This window comes from Pinus tabuliformis, chromosome Q, assembly GCF_031772625.1.
Source record: "Pinus tabuliformis cultivar Carrire ecotype Pingquan chromosome Q, CPIR1, whole genome shotgun sequence".
NCBI classification, from domain to species: Eukaryota; Viridiplantae; Streptophyta; class Pinopsida; order Pinales; family Pinaceae; genus Pinus; species Pinus tabuliformis.
Window position 1 is genome coordinate 663,366,522 of NC_142296.1, and position 19,192 is coordinate 663,385,713.

The following is a 19,192-nucleotide window of genomic DNA, read 5'->3' on the forward strand; positions in this document are numbered from 1 at the left end:
TTACAGAAACTCAATCTATACCCAGTCTGTGAAAATGCACTACATGTGGAAACACAATCTGTCAAAACACACTTCATGTGGTAACTGAGTCTACAGAAATGCACTACCTCTAGAAATCTAATATGTGGAAACTGAACCCGCTTGTGGAACTCGGCCTCCTACAATTCATTTCTACCTTAGCGAATGTTCCTCTTCCTTCTATAGTCAACCAACCTTACTAAGATATTGCTCCTATAATTTTTCTCTTTTGTCTTGGTCAAACTCCTTTTGATTGAGTCTCTTAGATGCTTAAATGAATGGCACTCCACTTGTACTTATATGTCATTCTACCCAACAAATTCACCTTCCTTTGGGTTGGCATGAATGTTCGCACACCCCATTCAATATGTCCGCATGTTCATTCATATGCCCATTTTCATGCCCATCTGCACCTTCGTCTGTATGCCCATCTACATGCCCATCTGTGTGTTCATCCACACGCCCCTCCACACACCCATCCACACCTTTGTCTGTACACCTGTTTGCCTTCCCATCCACACACCCATTGACACGTCCATCCACATGTCCATCCGCACGCTTGTCTGCATGCCTTAAATGAAACTCACCATCTATATGCCTTCACTTGAACTTGTATGAGCATGACTTAAATTGAGTTTCCTTTAATCGAACTCGCCATGCACATGCATTTAACCAAACTTTTCTGCACTCACCTTTAACCAAACATGGGTCACCTTTAACCAAACTTGTCATCTGAACCCGTTGTTAGTTAACAAGGTTAGGTAGTCACCTTAAGATATGGGGCCATGATAGATGGTATCAGAGCTACAATTTTCAAATGTGCAGTCATTTTCTAACCGCAATCATGCCTTCCTCATTATGGTTTGCACTATAACTCGAAAACCCTGACTTTCTGTTCACCCAAACTATCGTTCAAATTTCCTCCCATTCTGCCCACCACGGCAGGCACATGACCGAGTCATGCTATATGTTTCACATGGCCTACCTATGCCCTACCTTCTGCATGCTCTGAATGACTCTGCCAAGTTATGATCTTCCTCACTGAACTCCCCTGGACTCGTCTACCCACTCTAAGATGTTCATAATATTAGTTCCCATTTTTCCGAAAGGGGGCTTTGACAATTAAAGGAGGAGTATGACAATAGTGGTTGTAGTTGGTATTTAAGTTGAGCACTATATAGTCGATTGTAGTGCAGCATTAGGGAATTTGGCAAGGTTAAGACAACAGATCAAAGCCGAGTTGAACAGGGAAGTGTATGGTATTAACACAATCTCAAGGAAAGTTGATGGCAACAATGTAGAGGAACTAGTGACATGTGAATCAAGCATGAATGTTGAAGAAGTTTTTATGAACAAGGAGTTGGATTGTATTAAGAAAATATATACAGAGATGGGTGCATTGAAATTCGAGAATGTTGAACTTAGGGATAAGTTCATGAAGCATACCTGCATAGGTTGGAAGAAGACAACCCTGACACATGGATTAAGATGTTGGAAAAAGAGGATGGAAGGCCTTCAACCTTTCCATCCCCTCCCTCTTTGTAGACTTAGCATCAAGATTGGGCTCATTATGACCTACTCATGGTAATGAGACCCTTTGAGATGATGAGGGTGGTGTAAACTTTCTAGTTTGACAACATTAATGAGCGTCATATTGCATATGCGATGGAAATTATTCATGGACCTTAGTATGGAACATTGAGCAATGGATTGATTGGTAGAGTTCTTGATTGAGTTGATGATGTGATGAGATGTTGTAGAAGCAACTGACAATGGAATGAGGAGGTGCATTCTCAGGAGTTGAGTGTGACAATTAAACTGATCACTCGAATAGTTTGAGTCATGGGTATTGCTAGTGTGCTGAGATGTGTTTGTGTTGAGTAGAAGTATCATAGAAGAACTTCACATGATGAAGATACATGTTTGATTGACATTATATGAATTTCTATCATAGCATGTGGCTGAGTTGCAAGGAGAAGCCTTCCATAGAATGGAGTAGCATGGAGGATTGTGATGAGTATGGTTGATGACCATGGATTAAGGAGTATTATCCACATAGGGTCATGCACCTTGGTGAAGGTTCGCTCGATGGAGAGTATGGAGTTCATGCAATAGGATCATTTGATATTGGTGCTGGTGACACTTTGCGACATTTTAGTCTTGGAAACGAAGTTTGTTGAGATGATGTTGTTGAGAGTGCAACCTTTTTAAAGTGGGTGATGATGTCAAGGCCTCAATTTGGCGAGCACCCAAATCAACCACCCATGCGCGAGAGAGTTGAAAAACCGACAATGCAGGTATGGGTGTGCTCGAGTTGTACGATGGGTGTGTAGATGTAGTAGCAGGCACATTGTAATGATGGATGCTAGAGTTTGGTTAAAGTAGACTCGGGTTTGGTTAAAGGAGCATGATGGGAAAGTTTGGTTAAAGGAGTTCGATTAAAGGTGACTTGGTGGGAGAGTGCGATGAGCATTAGACGACTGACCAGTGTGATAGGCATTGGGTAATCGAGTGGTGCAACAGGAAGTCACATGTGGATGACCAAGGGCACCCATCTGATTGAATGTAGATGAACCCATGATTTAGTGAAAAATAGAAGGGGCATGCAAGCCATGCGAACAAGTTGGTTGGGCATTGTATGGGTGGGCTAAACCAAGTGTAGGGCGAACTAACACGACCTATGGGAAAGTGCTTGGAAGGAAAGTGTATAAGTAAAATGTGGGTGTAATTTGTTTCATCATTCATCAAACCATATATACATCACATAATGAGTTTTCATATCGTAGAGTGGGTAGATGAGTCAAGGAGATTTCAGTGTAGAAGTTCAAGACTTGGTAGAGTCGTTTGGGGTGGATTCCCTCGGACAACTTTGCACATTACTTTGGGTGGATGCCCTCTGACGCTCTCACATTACCTCATCCACAAACACCTCTAGTTATACTCATCGTTTGTAAACAGGTATGAAGTGTTTAGGTGATTCAAGTGAACTACATGATGTGCAAGTGAAAAATATGGCATGTGCCTACACGGACGGGAAGAAATAAATTTTGAATGAGTTGTTGAAAGGAAATCCTAAACAAGTTCTAAAACAAGTTTTTTGAATGAGTGTTTTACACGGGTTATCTGAATGAGTTTTGTATAGGGGTTTGTTGAACATGTTTGAGACGTGTTTTTTATAGGGGTTTTTTGAACATGTTTGACACAAGTTTCTCACATGAGGTTTGGAACGCATTTCCCACACGGTTTTCTAAATGAGCTAGGTCCACATGACCCGAGTAGGGTACACGATCCAGGTGTCCTGGATGACCCAGGTGGGTTGCATGACCCAGGTGGGTTGCATGACCCGGGTGACCTGCATGACCTATGCAGAATGAATGAGTTGCATGAGTTGCGGGGTAGAGGTTGCATGATAGGTTTGGTATTTGGGTGAAGAGTGTGGAGGACTGCACGATGTGGGTAGATAGTCAGGTAGTCCTACATGATAGGCTGCATGGACTAGTGCACAAGGAAGATTTTTGCATAGTTGTAAAAATATTTGTACTTGTAAAATATTATTTTAAGATATTTTATAAGTGATTGGGTAGACTTGATCGGGAGTTTCCCCTCCCTTCATGAACGTGGTACATTGATGTTTATTTTTGTTTGATGATGTTGCACATGTTACGAAGTAAACACAATTAAACTTGAATGAATATATTTATGTCCCATAACTAAGTAATATAACACTTGAAGAAAAACTGGCTATGTGTTGGATAGGTGTAGTTCGAAAGTCCATGTAGTGGAAAATGAAAAGGCTAGTCGATGTCGCAATGTGCCCACAAGCGAAATTTGAGTTGCCACTAGTGTGGGGGTGTAACAGATGCTATCATAGCTAGGTTATGTGCATGGGCCCCTTGGTGTGTTTCTGTCAAAACCAAATACGACTTCTGTGTTGAAACTAAGTCACATGGGTTCAGCACACGGGTCGTTTGGATAAGGGGATATATTTAACTATCCTAAAACTATTTTTGCTTAAAACTTTAAGTGAAATTATTATTCTACTTAATTGATTAGAAAATTTAACACAAAAATTAACATTCAACTAATGTAATTCACATACGAAATCATATTAATTAGTGCTACCACATAAATTAAATGGTTCGTAAATAAATAACTAACTTGAGATGAATATTAACACTTCATTTGTGCATACTACTATATATATTTTGACATATTCAATAGAGGTTAAATATCTACCATACAACTAATAATCTCTGATAATTAAATTAAAATTATGGAAAGTGTATTTTGAAATAGACATGCATATAAACATAAATATATTATTATAATAACTTTAAACTTTGTTCTTGAAAATCCATTTTAATTTTAAAAAAAATTAATTTTTCAAAATATAGAAAATTATTCTCTAGAAAATAAATTTATATAAAACTATCCTCAATTTCTTTCTTTCTTCCTAGAGATGCACTTTACGGTACGATTCTAGATCAATATTAAATCCCGATATACCAAGCCCCAAGTGGTATCAAATATCTTTAGGTGCAAACCTCTTTTGGACTGAAAAGATATTTTATGTCTAGTGGCTCTGGATTTAAGATAGATCCAGGCTGGTATTATATAAATTTTACATCTCTATACATAAAAGTATTCTCATTTTTCATTTTACTTAAACCTTGATTTAATCTCTATGGAATTTCAATGGAATATTTTTAGTTGTAGTGAGGGTATAAAGTTTAGATATATCTCAAAAGTATAACTTTTTCTTTTAGATTTAATTAAAAAAATGTTGTAAAAATAAGTAAAAATAAAATATTTATAAAATATTTTGGTTGTGAAATGAGTTATTGTTTCTCGGCATGTGTTCTTAATAATCCATGGTGTTGGTCCATGGTTTGTAATAAAGCCTAGTTACAAGTTAATAATATTCATGGTAAAATGAGGGTGAATATCCTAGATCCATCTTAACCATAGATCACTCAAGCACCGAAAGAAATTAAATCTCTCGAAGTGAAAATATATTTTTTGAGTGGAAAAATTAAGGAAAGGATTGCATGTCAAGAGATTTGATCCCTCTTAACATGTGATAGATCTGAGGCTAAGATGGATCTAATTATTTTGATCATTTTAAATATGTTAAATATGTTTAATACTAATGTGATCAATTTAATTTTAAATTTGTTGAGTTGCCTCAGTTTTTTGAGATGAGAGAGACTGTTAGTAATTTGAATGATGGAAAATGATGAGATAAAAAAATTGAATGCAAAATGACAATGTAACAATGATGAATGATAGAAAATATGAATAATAAGAATGTAGTCAATTAAAAACAATATTCATTATGAGAAATCTCAAACTGTTTTCTTCTATTGTTCTTATTATCACACCTATTAATTTTTCCATCTTTTCTTATTGATCATATGAAAAGGATAGTTGGAGAATGAGTTTTTGACATTGTTTTTCTTAACGAGTTTTGGAAATGGATTTGTTGAACGTGTTTGACAAAAGTTTTGAAAGGAGTTTGGCACATGAGTTTTGGAATGAGTTTCCCACATAGTTTTCTGAACGCGACGGGTTTGCAAGACCCATGTAGGTTGAATGACCCAGGTGGCCTACACAAGCCGAGTGGGTTGCATGACTTGGGTGGCCTGCATGACCTAGGCGACCTGCACGACCTAGGTGACCTACACGACTCAGGCAGACTAAATGACTTGCACGAGTTGCAGGGTAGAGGCTGCACGACAGGTTTGGGATTTAGGTGAATAATGCAGAGGATTGTACGACGCAGGTATAAAGTCATGTAGGCATACATGAAAAGATGCACATTTCTAGTGCACAAGGAAGATTGTTTCATAATTGTAAAAATATTTTTACTTGTTAAATATTATTTGAAGAGATTTTATAAGTGATTGGCAAGACTTGATCGAGATTTCCCCTCCCTTCATGAATGTGGGTACACATATGTTTATTGTTGTTTGATGATGTTGTACATTTTATGAATTAAATTTAATTGAACTTGAATGAATGTGTTTCCATTGCATAAATAAGTAAGAAAACACTTGAAGAAAAAGTGACTAAGTGTTGGATAGGTGTAGTCTGAAATTCCAAGTAGTGGAAAATGAAAAGGCTAGTCGGTGCCACACCATGCCCACAAGTGGAATTTGAGTCACCACTAGTGTGGGATTGTGAGAGATGGTACCAAAAAGAAATTATGTATGTGAGTCCCTTGGCATGCTTTAGTCCAAACCAAATACGACCTATGTGTTGAACTCGAGTAACCTGGGTTTAGCACACAGGTCATTTGGATAAGTGGATAAATTTAACCGTCTTAAAACCATTTTTCCCTAAAATTTTTAGGAAAAATATTATTCTACTTAATTGATGGGAAACTTGACCATAGAAATTATCATTCAACTAATGTAATTCACATATGAAACCATAATAATGAGTGTTTCCATATAAATTAAATGGTTGGTAAATACATAAATAACTTGAGGTAAATGTTAACCTTTCATTTGTGCATACTACTATGAATATTTTGACATATTCCATGGAGGTTAAATATCTACCATACACCTAATAATTACTGATAATTAAATTAAAATTATCAGAAGTATATTCCAAAATAGAGATGTCTATCAACATAAATATATTATAATAATGACTTTAAACTTGCTCTTGCAAATCCATTTTTATTAAAAAAAAAAGTATTTTTTTCAAATACAAAAAATTATTATTTAGAAAATAAATTAATATAAAACTATCTTTAGTTCCTTTCTTTTTTCATGGAGATGCACTTTACAGTACCACTGTAGATCCATCTGAAATCCCGATATACAAATCCCCAAGAGGGATCAAATCTCTTGAGGAGAAAACTTTTTTTGGAGTGAGAAGAGATTTTACGCTTGGTAGATCTAGGTTTAAGATAGATCTAGACATGTATTATATTAATTTCACATCTCTATTCATTTTTCATTTTACGAAAACCTTGATTTAATCTCTGTGAAATTTCAATGGAATATTTTTAGTTGTAGTGAGGGTATATGGTTTGGATATATCTCAAAGGTATAACTTTTTATTTTAGATTTAGTTAAAAAAATGTTTTAAAAATAAGTTAAAAGAAAATATTTATAAAATATTTTGGTTGTGAAATGAATTATGGTTTTGGGGCATGCCGTCTTGATAATCCATGGTGTTGGTCCATGGTATTGTAGCAAATCCTAGCTACAAGTTAATAATATCCATGGTGAAACAAGGGTGAATATGCATTGTTAAGAATCTCATTATATTGTAAACACTAATATTTTATATTCTTATTAGTTAAATTTAAATATAGTTACACTAGCCAAGATCCATCTTAACCCTTGATCTATCAAGCACCGATAGAGATTAAACCTCTTAAAGTGCAAACCTATTTTTTGAGTGAAAAACTTAAGGAAATGTTTGCACCTCGAGAGATTTGATCCCTCTCAATGCTTGATAGATCCGGGGCTAAGATGGATCTAGGATGGTTTCAGTCATGTGTGGTGATACCAAATTTGTTGAACATATAACTATTTTTATCATTTTAAATATGCTAAATATGTATAAGATTAATTTGGTCAATTTAATTTTAAAATTGTTGAGTTACCTCAGTTTGTTGAAATGAGAGAGACTATTAGTAACTTGAATGATGAAAAATGATGAAATAATAATTTTGAATGCAAAGTGACAATGTAACAACTTTGAATGATAGAAAATGTGAATAATAAGAATGTAGTCAATTACAAGCAATCTTCATTATGAGCAATCTCAAATTATTTTCTTTTGATGTTTTAATCGACACACCTATTAATTTTTCCATCTTTTCTTATCGATTATATGAAATGGGTAGTTGAAATCATAGAAAATTCAAATACTTAACTCAAGCTACTATAGAAAGCATCATATTTTGTCTCTCTTTCTCTCCAATATTAATAGTAGCTTTCTCTAAAGTCAATCATTATGACTTATGGAGTGTTAAACCCCAAATAATTTTCAATGGTAGTTGTTTTCTATTACCTCGTTTGAATGCAAAGTGATTAACAATCTTGAATGATGGAAAATGGGAATAATGGTAGTTTGAATTACAGTTTTAGGGAGCAAGCATTTCACGTAAGTGACCATTTCATTTAGGATGAAAATTCTAGTATTGTATTTATGGTTGAATTACTCAAAAATAGAAGTGAATATGCGACATCAATAATTTTATGTGCTTACACTAAAAACAATGCACATTATTAATCTAATTACTTTGAAATTAATGTACATCATATATCTAGTTGCATCAAATCAAAAACCAAAAACTACACTAAAGTCAATGCATCTAGTGCAAACAATCAAATAGGATTCGAAATAAACATCTATACTGAAATCGATGCATCTAGTGCAAGAAATAAAATAGGATTAGAAATCAATATCTACATTTAAACAAATGCATCTAGTGCAAACAATCAAATAAGAGTATAAATCAACATCTACACTGAAATCAATGCATCTAGTGCAAGCTATCAAATAGGATTACAAATAGACATCTACATTGTAATAAATGCATCTAGTGCAAGAAATCAAATAAGATTAGAATCAACAACTACATTAATCATTACATCTATTTTGGTGAAAAGCCAAATATTCATTCATTTCTAGATTTAACTTATGTCTGTATTTGTTTATTTTTGTCTATTTCTTCTTCCCCCTCTCTCCTCCTTCCATCTCTATCTCTATCTCCTTCCCTCTCTCCTTCTCTCTCTACCCGTACGTCTCTCCCCCATATGTATCTCTCCACCTATCCCTCCCTTCCTCTATCTCTTTCTTCATCCCTCTCTCCCCCTGCCATCTATATCTATACCTCCCTCCATCTCTCCTTATTTGTCTCTTTATCTCACCCCTACAAACACATGTCACACTCTCACTCTCTCTCCATATATATCTCTCTTTCTCCCTCCATCCCTTTGTCTCTCTCGTATTCCCTCTCACCCTATCTATCTATATCTTTATCTCCATTTATCTCTCCTTCTTTATCTCTATATCAGCCCACAAACTTACATTATCTCCCTCCACATCTATCTATCTATCTATCTATATATATATATATATATATATATATATATATATATATATATATATATATACATATCTATTTATCTATCTCTCCCTCTTCCTTTCCCACTCTCACTTCCCCTTCTCTCTCTCTCCATATGTATCTCTCTACCTCCCTCCATCTTTTGGTCTCTCTCTTCCTCCCTCATCTCCCCCTCCATCTATATCTCTATCTCTCGTTGTCTCTCCTTCTTTGTCTCTTTATCTCACACCATAACATACTCTCTCTCTCTCTCTCTCTCTCTCTCTCTCTCTCTTCCACTTCTCTCTCCATATCTATCTCTCTCCCTCCATCCCTCTCTTCTCCATATCTATCTAACTTCCTCCCTCCCTCTCTTCTCCATATCTATTTCTCTTCCTCCCTCCCTCTTCTTGCCTCTCTCCTCCCTCCATCTATATCTATATATCCCCTTGTCACTAATCCTTTCTCTCTCCTTCCAAACCACAAAATATACACACACTTTCTCCATATCTATATACATCTCTCTCCCTCCTTCTTCCTCCCCCTCTCTATCTTCCCATTCTCTCTCTCTCTTTCCCTTCTCTTCCTCTATCTCTCCCCCTTCTCTCCCTCTCCCTCTCCTCTCTCTATCTCTCTTCCCTCCCTCTCTCCTCTCTCCCTCTCCACCTTTCTCTCTCTATTTATTTCTTCTTCCCTCCCTCTCTCACCCCCTCCAATTCCATCTCTCTCTCTCTCCTCTCTCGCAAGTCTTCTCTCTCTTCCTTCCTCTCTCTCCCTTTCCCTCCCACCTCCCTCTACCTTCCCCCCCCCATCACACTCTCTCTCTCCACCCTCCCATGCTCCCACTATCTCCCTCCCTATGCCCCCCTCTCTCCCCCCTCCATGTATGTGTCTTCATTTCTCTCTCTTCCCTTTCATTTCCTATATCTTTCCTCTCATTTTCTCTCTCTTCCATCATCCACTCTCTCCCTCATTTTATCTTCATCTCTCCCTCATCACTCCCTGTATCTCTCAATGTATTTATTCTTCCCTCACCCTCTTTCCCCCTCCAAATCCATCTCTCTCTGCCTCCCTCCCTCTCTCCTTCTCTCCCCACCTCCTCTCTCTTCCTTCATCTCTCTCCCTCTCTCTCTCTTAAATCCAATCCCATTGTATTGTATTTAAGAAAGTGTCTAAATAAAAAAAAACATAATTGGTTGTAAAATATGAAACCTATATTTTAGATAAATCATGTAAAAAAATACAATAATAAGAAACTTAAAAGAATCAGACATTATCTTTCCAATATCATTATTAGTCACTTTTCTTTCTCCCTTGGCTTCAATCCTTGGTTAAGATGCATCTTCCTCAGTTCTTTATAATATTATTTATACTATATAAATTTCACATATTTATATATAAATATATTCTAATTTCTACATCGTAACACATTCCCCTCTGAAAAGAACTCTCCTCTCAAATTATGTGTACATTTATGTGCCCTTGATTTAGATGTTAGATGATTAAAATAGTTTGAACCATCGAATTCATTTGACCGGTATTAAACTAGTTAACTCGCGATCCAGGAAGAAGGTAGGAGGTATCCTCATCATCATTTTCCACCAACTTACCTTCAAGTGCCTTTGACCACTCTGATGGCCTAGTATGGCACTCGAGTTTTCAAGGGAAAATACCATGAAATGGAAAATCAATTGAATCAACCATGGTTTTGTATGAATTGTTACATGTACAACAACAAATTCAATTGCAACAACATCAAACAACAGCAACGGATTCAATCTACCATATGGGTCGGAACCCTCTAGGTCCTAGAGCTCATCCCATGAAGCTTCATGGCAACTGCTTCTGAAAGATGGCTAAGCTTTACTGAGGCATGAGGTAGTGCCATTGCGGTAAATGGGTTGCAGAGATCAGGTTACCCAGAAATAGAACCGGGTAATGGTTGGAAAATTCTTATACTGCAAAGGAGGCTGCCATGGCTTACGATCTAGATACTTATAGGCTAAGGCATGACTATGCCAGGCACAATTTTCCTCACCTTAAACACCATTTTGAAGTGAATTCCTTCACCCCCTAGACTGGTAATTTCATGTTGCCATCATCTGTTGATGGCAAGATATAAGAAATTTGACAAATCATTAAATAACCTTTGGAAAGCATGTTTAAGGCTGAAGAATCAGAATAAATTTCATGTGCATATGAGAATTCAGGCTCTCTTGGGTCAGTGCGGGATGAAGATGTAAAGAAGAATGATGTTGTCTTTCTGACCCAGAATTTGGGGGTTTTTAATACAAGCGTGCAGGATGTGATCGAGGACTCGGCATGTAGATCATCTTCTCCTTCCAATGGAGATGCAAGGTTGGAGGGTTTGGATGCCTGGAAGAACTTAAGAATGCCAGAGGCTTCTCTTGTCATCGAAAATTTTGAAGTCTTTTGTTCTTGTTCATCATCTTTCCCCAACTGACCATCAAATGGCTTTAGCCACTCTGTTGGCCTGGTATGATGCTTGAGTTTTCAAGGGCAGAACCAGTGCAGTGGAGAATCCATTGAATAAGCCATGGTTTTGTATGAATTTTTACATGTATAGTAGATTTAGCAAATACAATAGCAACTTCAATTGCAACAACATCAAACAGCAGTAGCTTCAATTGCAACAACATCAACTTCAATTGTAAGAACATCAAACAACAACAACAACTTCAATCCACCATATGGGTCAGAGCCTTATGGGTCCCAGAGCTCAGCGCATGAAGCTTCATGGCAGCGGCTTGTCAAAGCCACCTAAGCTTTACGGAGGGATGAGGCAGTGCCACTAGGGTAAATGGGTTGCAGAGGTGAGGCTACCCAGAAACATAACCAGGTTATGGCCTGCAAAGTCTCACACTGTAGAGGAGGTGGACATGGATTATGACAAGGCTTCTTATAAGCTAAGGGGTGACTATGCTAGGCTCAATTTTACTCGCGTTAAACTCCATTTGGAAGTGAATTCCTTCACCCCATCGACTGGTAATTGTGTGCTACCATTCGTCTGTTGATGAAAATTTCTACTTCCTTCTTGCCTAGTTTGGAGCTTGTTTCTTTTTGAATTTTGAGCATGTGGTTTTGTGTCTAGTCAGTTTTAATGTCCATTTTCTACCAAGATTCCTCAAGTTATAGGGTTCCACAAATTTCTATGAGAAATGAGATGTTTTGCACACATTGGTTACTTTGGATATTTATGTAGTGGAATTATTATGGAAAGGCAGAAAAATGGACCTTCCACTAGAGGATTGTTGAAGGTTCATTGTGCTTGGCAACCTCCTTTATGTATCTTTCATAGACCACATTGTATGAATTCACTAGAAATAAAGGATTTATATTTTCAATCTCTTTCTTTTGTTCATTTTCATTTGCATGTTATTTTTTATTGCTTTATGTGTGTTTTGTTCTCCTAGAATTTATAATTAAGTTTTGTTTGTTTATTATCTAACCATTCTTGTGTATTGAAGTATTTTGCAACAACTTACTATCAAATTGGATTTTACTCACTCATCCAACGGAAACCAAACAAAAAATGTGTTCATTGATTATATTTCATTTACTCTAGCAAAACCCAACTTCGATAACGTCTCCATCCTACAGACATGCTCAGGAACCACTCCATATATTGTCTTGGCCAACAAAATACATCAAAAAAATTTCTATCTAAACCGAAATATATCATAGAAAAACTATACAGCTGGTAAAAGAATAGTCACATAAATTATTTGGGCCATACTTTACCGAATGATGAATCAATGCAAATGCTTGGAATTTCCTATGTGGGTTTGCATCTTATAGTTTATAACAGTTTTCTTTATTTTATGAGTTATGTGGTATCCATAATAATATTCTCCGACTCCTTACATGTTTCATGTTAGTTAAGGTGTAGTTTGGTTTGCCACATGGATGTCCTTTGTTACTTCTTAGTTCATTTTTCATATTAGTTTGGGACATTAAGTGGAAAATTCCTAGTTCTCAGTATGCACTTACCCTTGCACCCTGTGTGATTTGGGGGAATCAAAAAGGATTTGGGAACCATTTTTCTCCTCCCTTAGGATCATATAAAAATCAATTATTTTAATTAAGGGAAAGCAAGTATTTTGTCAGAAGCATATTTTTCCTTCGGTGTAAGGGAAAATTCCATATAGTTTAAATAGTTGAAAATTGTAAGGATTGCGAGTTATCCACATTAAACAATTTATTAACATATGTGATTAACACTTATCACCTTGAACATGTTTCACCCCACACAAAAGTGCTTCTCTTAGATCCTCTTCAAAAAATATGTTCTTCGACTTGTACTCATTGTTGTTGCTACAGATTGTGTAAGGCAGTTTCTCATCACTTGTCAAAAATCAATTTCCTATAGTGGCACATGCAACTCTGCCCACGCTTTAAGTGGAGATACATTGTAATGTATAGGAGGAATTTGAATCTCTATGATTTTGGGAATCTCAAGCTTATGAAAGTTTCTACTTCCTTCTTGCCTACTTTGGATCTTTTTTCTATTTGAATATTCAGCATGTGGTTTTGTGTCTGGTCAGTCTTAATGTCCATTTGCTACCAATATTCCTAAAGTTATAGGGTTCCACAAATTTCTATGAGAAATGATATTTTTTGCACATAATGATTACTTTGGATATTTATGTAATGGAATTATATGTAGGATTCTTGCAATAGAAATGTAAAAGGGTGGTTTCATGATTTTGATAATTCTATCTAGTGGGTTTAATTCAATCTTTATGCAGGACTCAAGAATTTTCTTTCGAGCATTGATGAAATGGAGCTTAACATTTGACTTATTGAAGGATTTATTTTCGAGACAAAGGAGAGGGATAAGATTAGTGTCAATCTAGATGGTGGAGCCACTACACTATGTTGTACTCCAAAGCTTGAAAAGTTAGAAAGTTGTAACAAGGCTTGGATATGATTGTACACTGATCTGTTGATGAACCAAACTGGGCTTATGGCACTCCTTGTATTCTACGAGAATAATTTGGCAGAAAAGACACAACTAGACACCATATATATCACAAAGTATGTCATGTACAACATTTGCTTTATGTTATGTGATCCGCAACTGAAAGGTACTATTATCAATGGAAACATTATGTGGAAGAATATAATAGGTTATTTTCCAGAGGAATTTGAATCTCAATGATTTTGGGAATCTTAAGCTTATGAAAGCTTCTACTTCCTTCTTGCCTAGTTTGGAGTTTCTTTCTATTTGAATTTTGAGCACGTGGTTTTGTGTCTGGTTGGTATTAATTTCCATTTGTTTCCAATATTCCTCAACTTACAGATTCCACACATTTCTGTGACAAATGAGATTTTTTGCACATATTGACTTCTTTAGATATTTATGCAATGGAATTATTACGCAAAGGTATAAAACCGGACCTTCCACTAGAGGATTGTTGAAGTCTCATTATGTTTCCCATCCTCTTTTATGTATATTTCATATACCACTTTGTCTCAATTCAATGGAAATAAAGGATTTATCTTTTCAATCTCTCGCTCTTGTTCATTTTCATTTGCAGGTTATTTTTTATTACTTTATGTGTGTTATGTTCTCCTCGAATTTAGATTTAAGTTTTTTATTTTATTTGAAACTTCTCTAACCATGCTTGTGTATGTATTGAATTTGGGCTTCTATTCCATATCAAGTTTATTAATAATGTTTTCAGTGATAATCACATCAAAATTCATTTGTCAGTGTGTTTCGAACGAACAAGTGTGGTTGTCGTCCTGATGATGAACCACACTTGTTGGTTCAAAACGAGTTGACAAATGAATTTTGTTGTGATTATCACCGAAAACCTTCTTAATAAACATGCTTGTGCATTTAAGTAGTTTGCAAAAACTTACTATCAAATAATTGGACTTTACTCACTGATCCAACAAAAACCAAACCAAAAATATGTTTGATTGATTGTATTTCATTTACTCTAGCAAAACCCAACCTCGAGAACGTCTCCATCCTATAGACATGCTCATGAGCCACTCAATCTATTGTCAATATCCTTTGTTCACATACAAAATACATCAAACAAATTTATATCTAGACCGAAATATATCATAGAAAAATTATACAGTTGTCAAAAGAATAGTCACATAAATTATTTGGGCCATACTTTATCAAATGATTGATCAATGCAAATTCTTGGAATTTCCTATGTGGGTTTTCATTTTATAGTTTAAAACCATTTTCTTTATTTTATGAATTAGGTGGTATCCATAATAATATTCTCCCACCCCTTACATGTTTCATTTTAGTTAAGGTGCAATTTGGTTTGCCACATGGATGGCCTTCGCTACTTCTTAGTTCATTTTTCATATTAGTTTGGTCCTTTACGTGGAAAATTCCTAGTTCTGAGTATTCTCTTCCCCTTGCACCATGTGTGATTTGTGGGAATTAAAAAGGATTTGGGAACCATTTTTCTCCTCCCTTAGGATCATAGAAAAATCAATTAGTTTAATTAGGGGAAAGAAAGTATTTTGTCATAAGTGTATTTTAACTTTGGTGAAAGGGAAAATTCCATATAATTTAATCAATTTCAAAATGTAAGGATCACAAGTTATCCACATTGAACAATTTAATAACATATATGATTACGATTTATCATCTTTCACATGCTTCACCCTAGACACAAGATATTCTCTTAGATCCTATTCAAAATATATCCTCTTTGACTTGCAATCATTGTTATTGCTACAAAGTGCGTAAGGCAGTTTCTCATCACTTGTCGAAAATCAATTTCCTATAATGGCACTCACAACTCTACTCACACTTTAAGTAGAGATACATTATAATGTATTGGAGGAATTTGAGTCTCTATGATTTTGGGAATCTCAGGCTTATGATATTTTCTACTTCCTTCTTGCAGAGTTTGGAGCTTCTTTCTATTTGAATTTTGAGCATGTGGTTTTGTGTCTGGTGAGTTTTAATGTCCATTTTTTTCCAATATTCGTAAAGTCATAGCATTCCACAAGTTTTTGTGAGAACTGAGATTTTTTGTGCATAATGATTACTTTGGATATTTATGTAATGGAATTATATGTAGGCTTATTTCAATAGAAATGTAAAAGGGTGGTTTAATGATTTTGATAATTCTATCTTGCATGTTTTATTCAATCTTTATGTAGGACTCAAGAATCTACTTCTAAGCACTGATGAAATGGAGCTTAGCATTGGACTTATTGAAGCAGTTATTTTCGAGACAAAGGAGATGGATAATATTAGTGGCAATACAAATGGTGGAGCCACTTCACTATGTTGTACTCCAGAGCTTTCCAAGTTAGAAGGTTGTAAAAAAGGCAAGATCATTGTACACTGATCTATTAATGAGCCAAAATGGCCTTGTTGCATTCCTGGTATTCGAGGTCAATAATTTAGAAGAAAATACATAGCTAGCACCATCTATATCACAAAGTATGTCATTTAGAACATTTTTTTTTTATTTTATGTTATCTGAAACTGAATGGTACTATTATCAATGGAAACATTATGTGGAACAATTCAACAGGCTATTTTCCAAAAGAGTTTGAATCTCAGTGATCTTGGGATTCTCAAGCTAATGAAATTTTATACTTCCTTCTTGCCTAGTCTGGAGCTTCTTTCTATTTGAATTTTAAGCATGTGGTTTTGCGTGTGGTTGATTTTAATGTCCTTTTGCTGCCAAGATTCCTCAAGTTACAGGGTCCCACTAATTTCTTTGAGAAATGAGAATTTTTGCGCATATTGATTACATTGGATATTTATGTAATGGAATTATTATGTAAAGGCAGAAAAATGGACCTTCCACTAGAGGATTGTTGAAGTCTCATTGTGTGTGGCATCCTCCTTTATGTGTCTTTCATAGACCACCTTGTCTCAATTCACTGGAAATAAAGGATTTAAATTTTCAATCTCTTTCTTTTGTTCATTTTCATTTGCAAGTTATTTTTTTATTACTTTATGTGTGTTATGGTCTCCTGTAATTTAGACTCAATTTTTGTTTGTTTATTACAATCTTCTCTAACCATGCTTGTGTATTGAAGTAGTTTGCAACAACTTACTATCAAATTGGACTTTACTCACTCATCCAATAAAAACCAAACCAAAAATGTGTTTGATTGATTGTATTTCATTTATTCTAGCCAAAACCAACCTCGACAATGTCTCCATCCTACATACATGCTCAAGAACCACTCCATATATTCTCAATATCCTTTGTTGGCCTACAAATTACATCAAACGAATTTATATCTTGACCGAAATATATCATAGAAATACTATGCAATTGTTAAAAGAATAGTGACATAAATTATTTGGGCCACTGTTTTCCGAATGACAGATCAATGAAAATTCTTGGACTTTCCTATGTGGGTTTGCATTTTGTAGTTTATTACCATTTTATTTATTTTATGAGTTAGGTGGTATCCAAAATAATATTATCCCACTCCTTACATGTTTCATGTTAGTTAAGGTGCATGTTATTTTGCCAAATGGATGGCCTTTGCTACTTCTTAGTTCATTTTTCATATTAGTTTGGGACTTTAAGTGGAAAATTCCTAGTTCTAAGTATGCTTTTCCCCTTGCACCCTATGTGATTTGGGGGAATAAAAAAGGATTTGGGAACCATTTTCCTTCTCCCTTAGGATCATAAAAAAAACAATTAGTTTAATTAGGGGAAAGCAAGTATTCTATCACAAGCATATTTTTCCTTTGGTGCAAGGGGAAATTCAATATAATTTAATTAGTTGCAAATTGTAAGGATTGTAAGTTATCCACATTGAACAATTTATTAACGTATGTGATTAAAACTTATCACCTTGCAAAAGATTCAACCCACACACAAGAGCTTCTCTTAGATCCTATTAAAAAAGCATGCTCTTCGACTTGTACCCATTGTTATTGCTACAGATTGTGTAAGGTGGTTTATCATCACTTGTCGAAAATCAGTTTCCTATAGTGGAACACGCAACTCTGGCCACACTTTAAGTGGAGATACAATGTAATGTATAGGAGGAATTTTAATCTCTAGGATTTTTGGAATATCAAGCTTATGAAAGTTTCTACTTCCTTGTTGCCTAGGTTGGAGCTTCTTTCTATTATAATTTTGAGCATGTGGTTTTATGTCTCATCAGTTTTAATGTCCATTTGCTACCAATATTCCTCAAGTTACAGGGTTCCACAAATTTCTGTGAGAAATAAGAATTTTTGCACATCTTGATTAATTTGGATATTTATGTAATGGAATTATATATAGGCTTCTTACAATAGAAATGTAAAAGGTTGGTTTAATGATTTTGATAATTCATTCTAGTAGGTTTAATTCAATCTTTATGTTGGACTCAAGAATCTACTTATGAGTATTGATTAAATGGAGCTTAGAATTGGAATTATTGAAGCATTTATTTTCGAGACAAAGGATAGGGATAAGATTAGTGGCAATCCAAATGGTGGAGCCATTGCACTATGTTGTACTCCAGATCTTGCCAAGTTAGAAGGCTGTAAAAAATGGGAGATCATTGTACACCAATCTCTTGATGAGACTAACTGGCCTTCTTGCATTCCTTGTATTCCAGGGGAATAATTTGGAAGAAACTATACAGTTATACACCATCTATATCACAAAGTATGGCATGTACAAAATTTGTTTTATGTTATGTGATCTGTAACTGAAGGATACTATTACCAATGGAAACATTATGTGGAAGAATCTAATAGGCTATTTTCTAGACAACTTATCACATTTATTTAAATTCTATGGGTTTGTCTTTAGCCTACCTTATTCTTGGACTTATCTATTTTCTCCAATACGTGTGCTTCAAGAATGATATATTACATCTTCAAAATTGTATAGTGGTAGTGATATTCCTTGGAATGCTTGAGATGAGCTTGTGGCATTTTGAATATGCCAATTTTATTGAAATCACTTTTATGGCTAAGAAAAGTGTCTCTCAGATTCTCCTTCTTGTGTTTTATATGAGTTATTATATGGTGTGACCTACTCTTGAGGGAATTACATCAAAAGTGGTTCTTCTTGGAGCAATCTACTTTGTCGAATCAGAGGCATTAGAGCTTGTAGAAAATGT

The 19,192-nt window shown here is 35.3% G+C and overlaps 2 pseudogenes; both read left to right on the forward strand.

Annotated features, from left to right (window-relative positions):
• Positions 1–2,240: 2,240 nt before the first annotated feature.
• On the forward strand, positions 2,241–11,481 carry LOC149221283 (ethylene-responsive transcription factor ERF057-like; annotated as a pseudogene).
• Positions 11,482–11,483: 2 nt separating this feature from the next.
• LOC149221284 (ethylene-responsive transcription factor RAP2-13-like) lies at positions 11,484–12,126 on the forward strand (annotated as a pseudogene).
• The last annotated feature ends 7,066 nt before the right edge of the window (positions 12,127–19,192 follow it).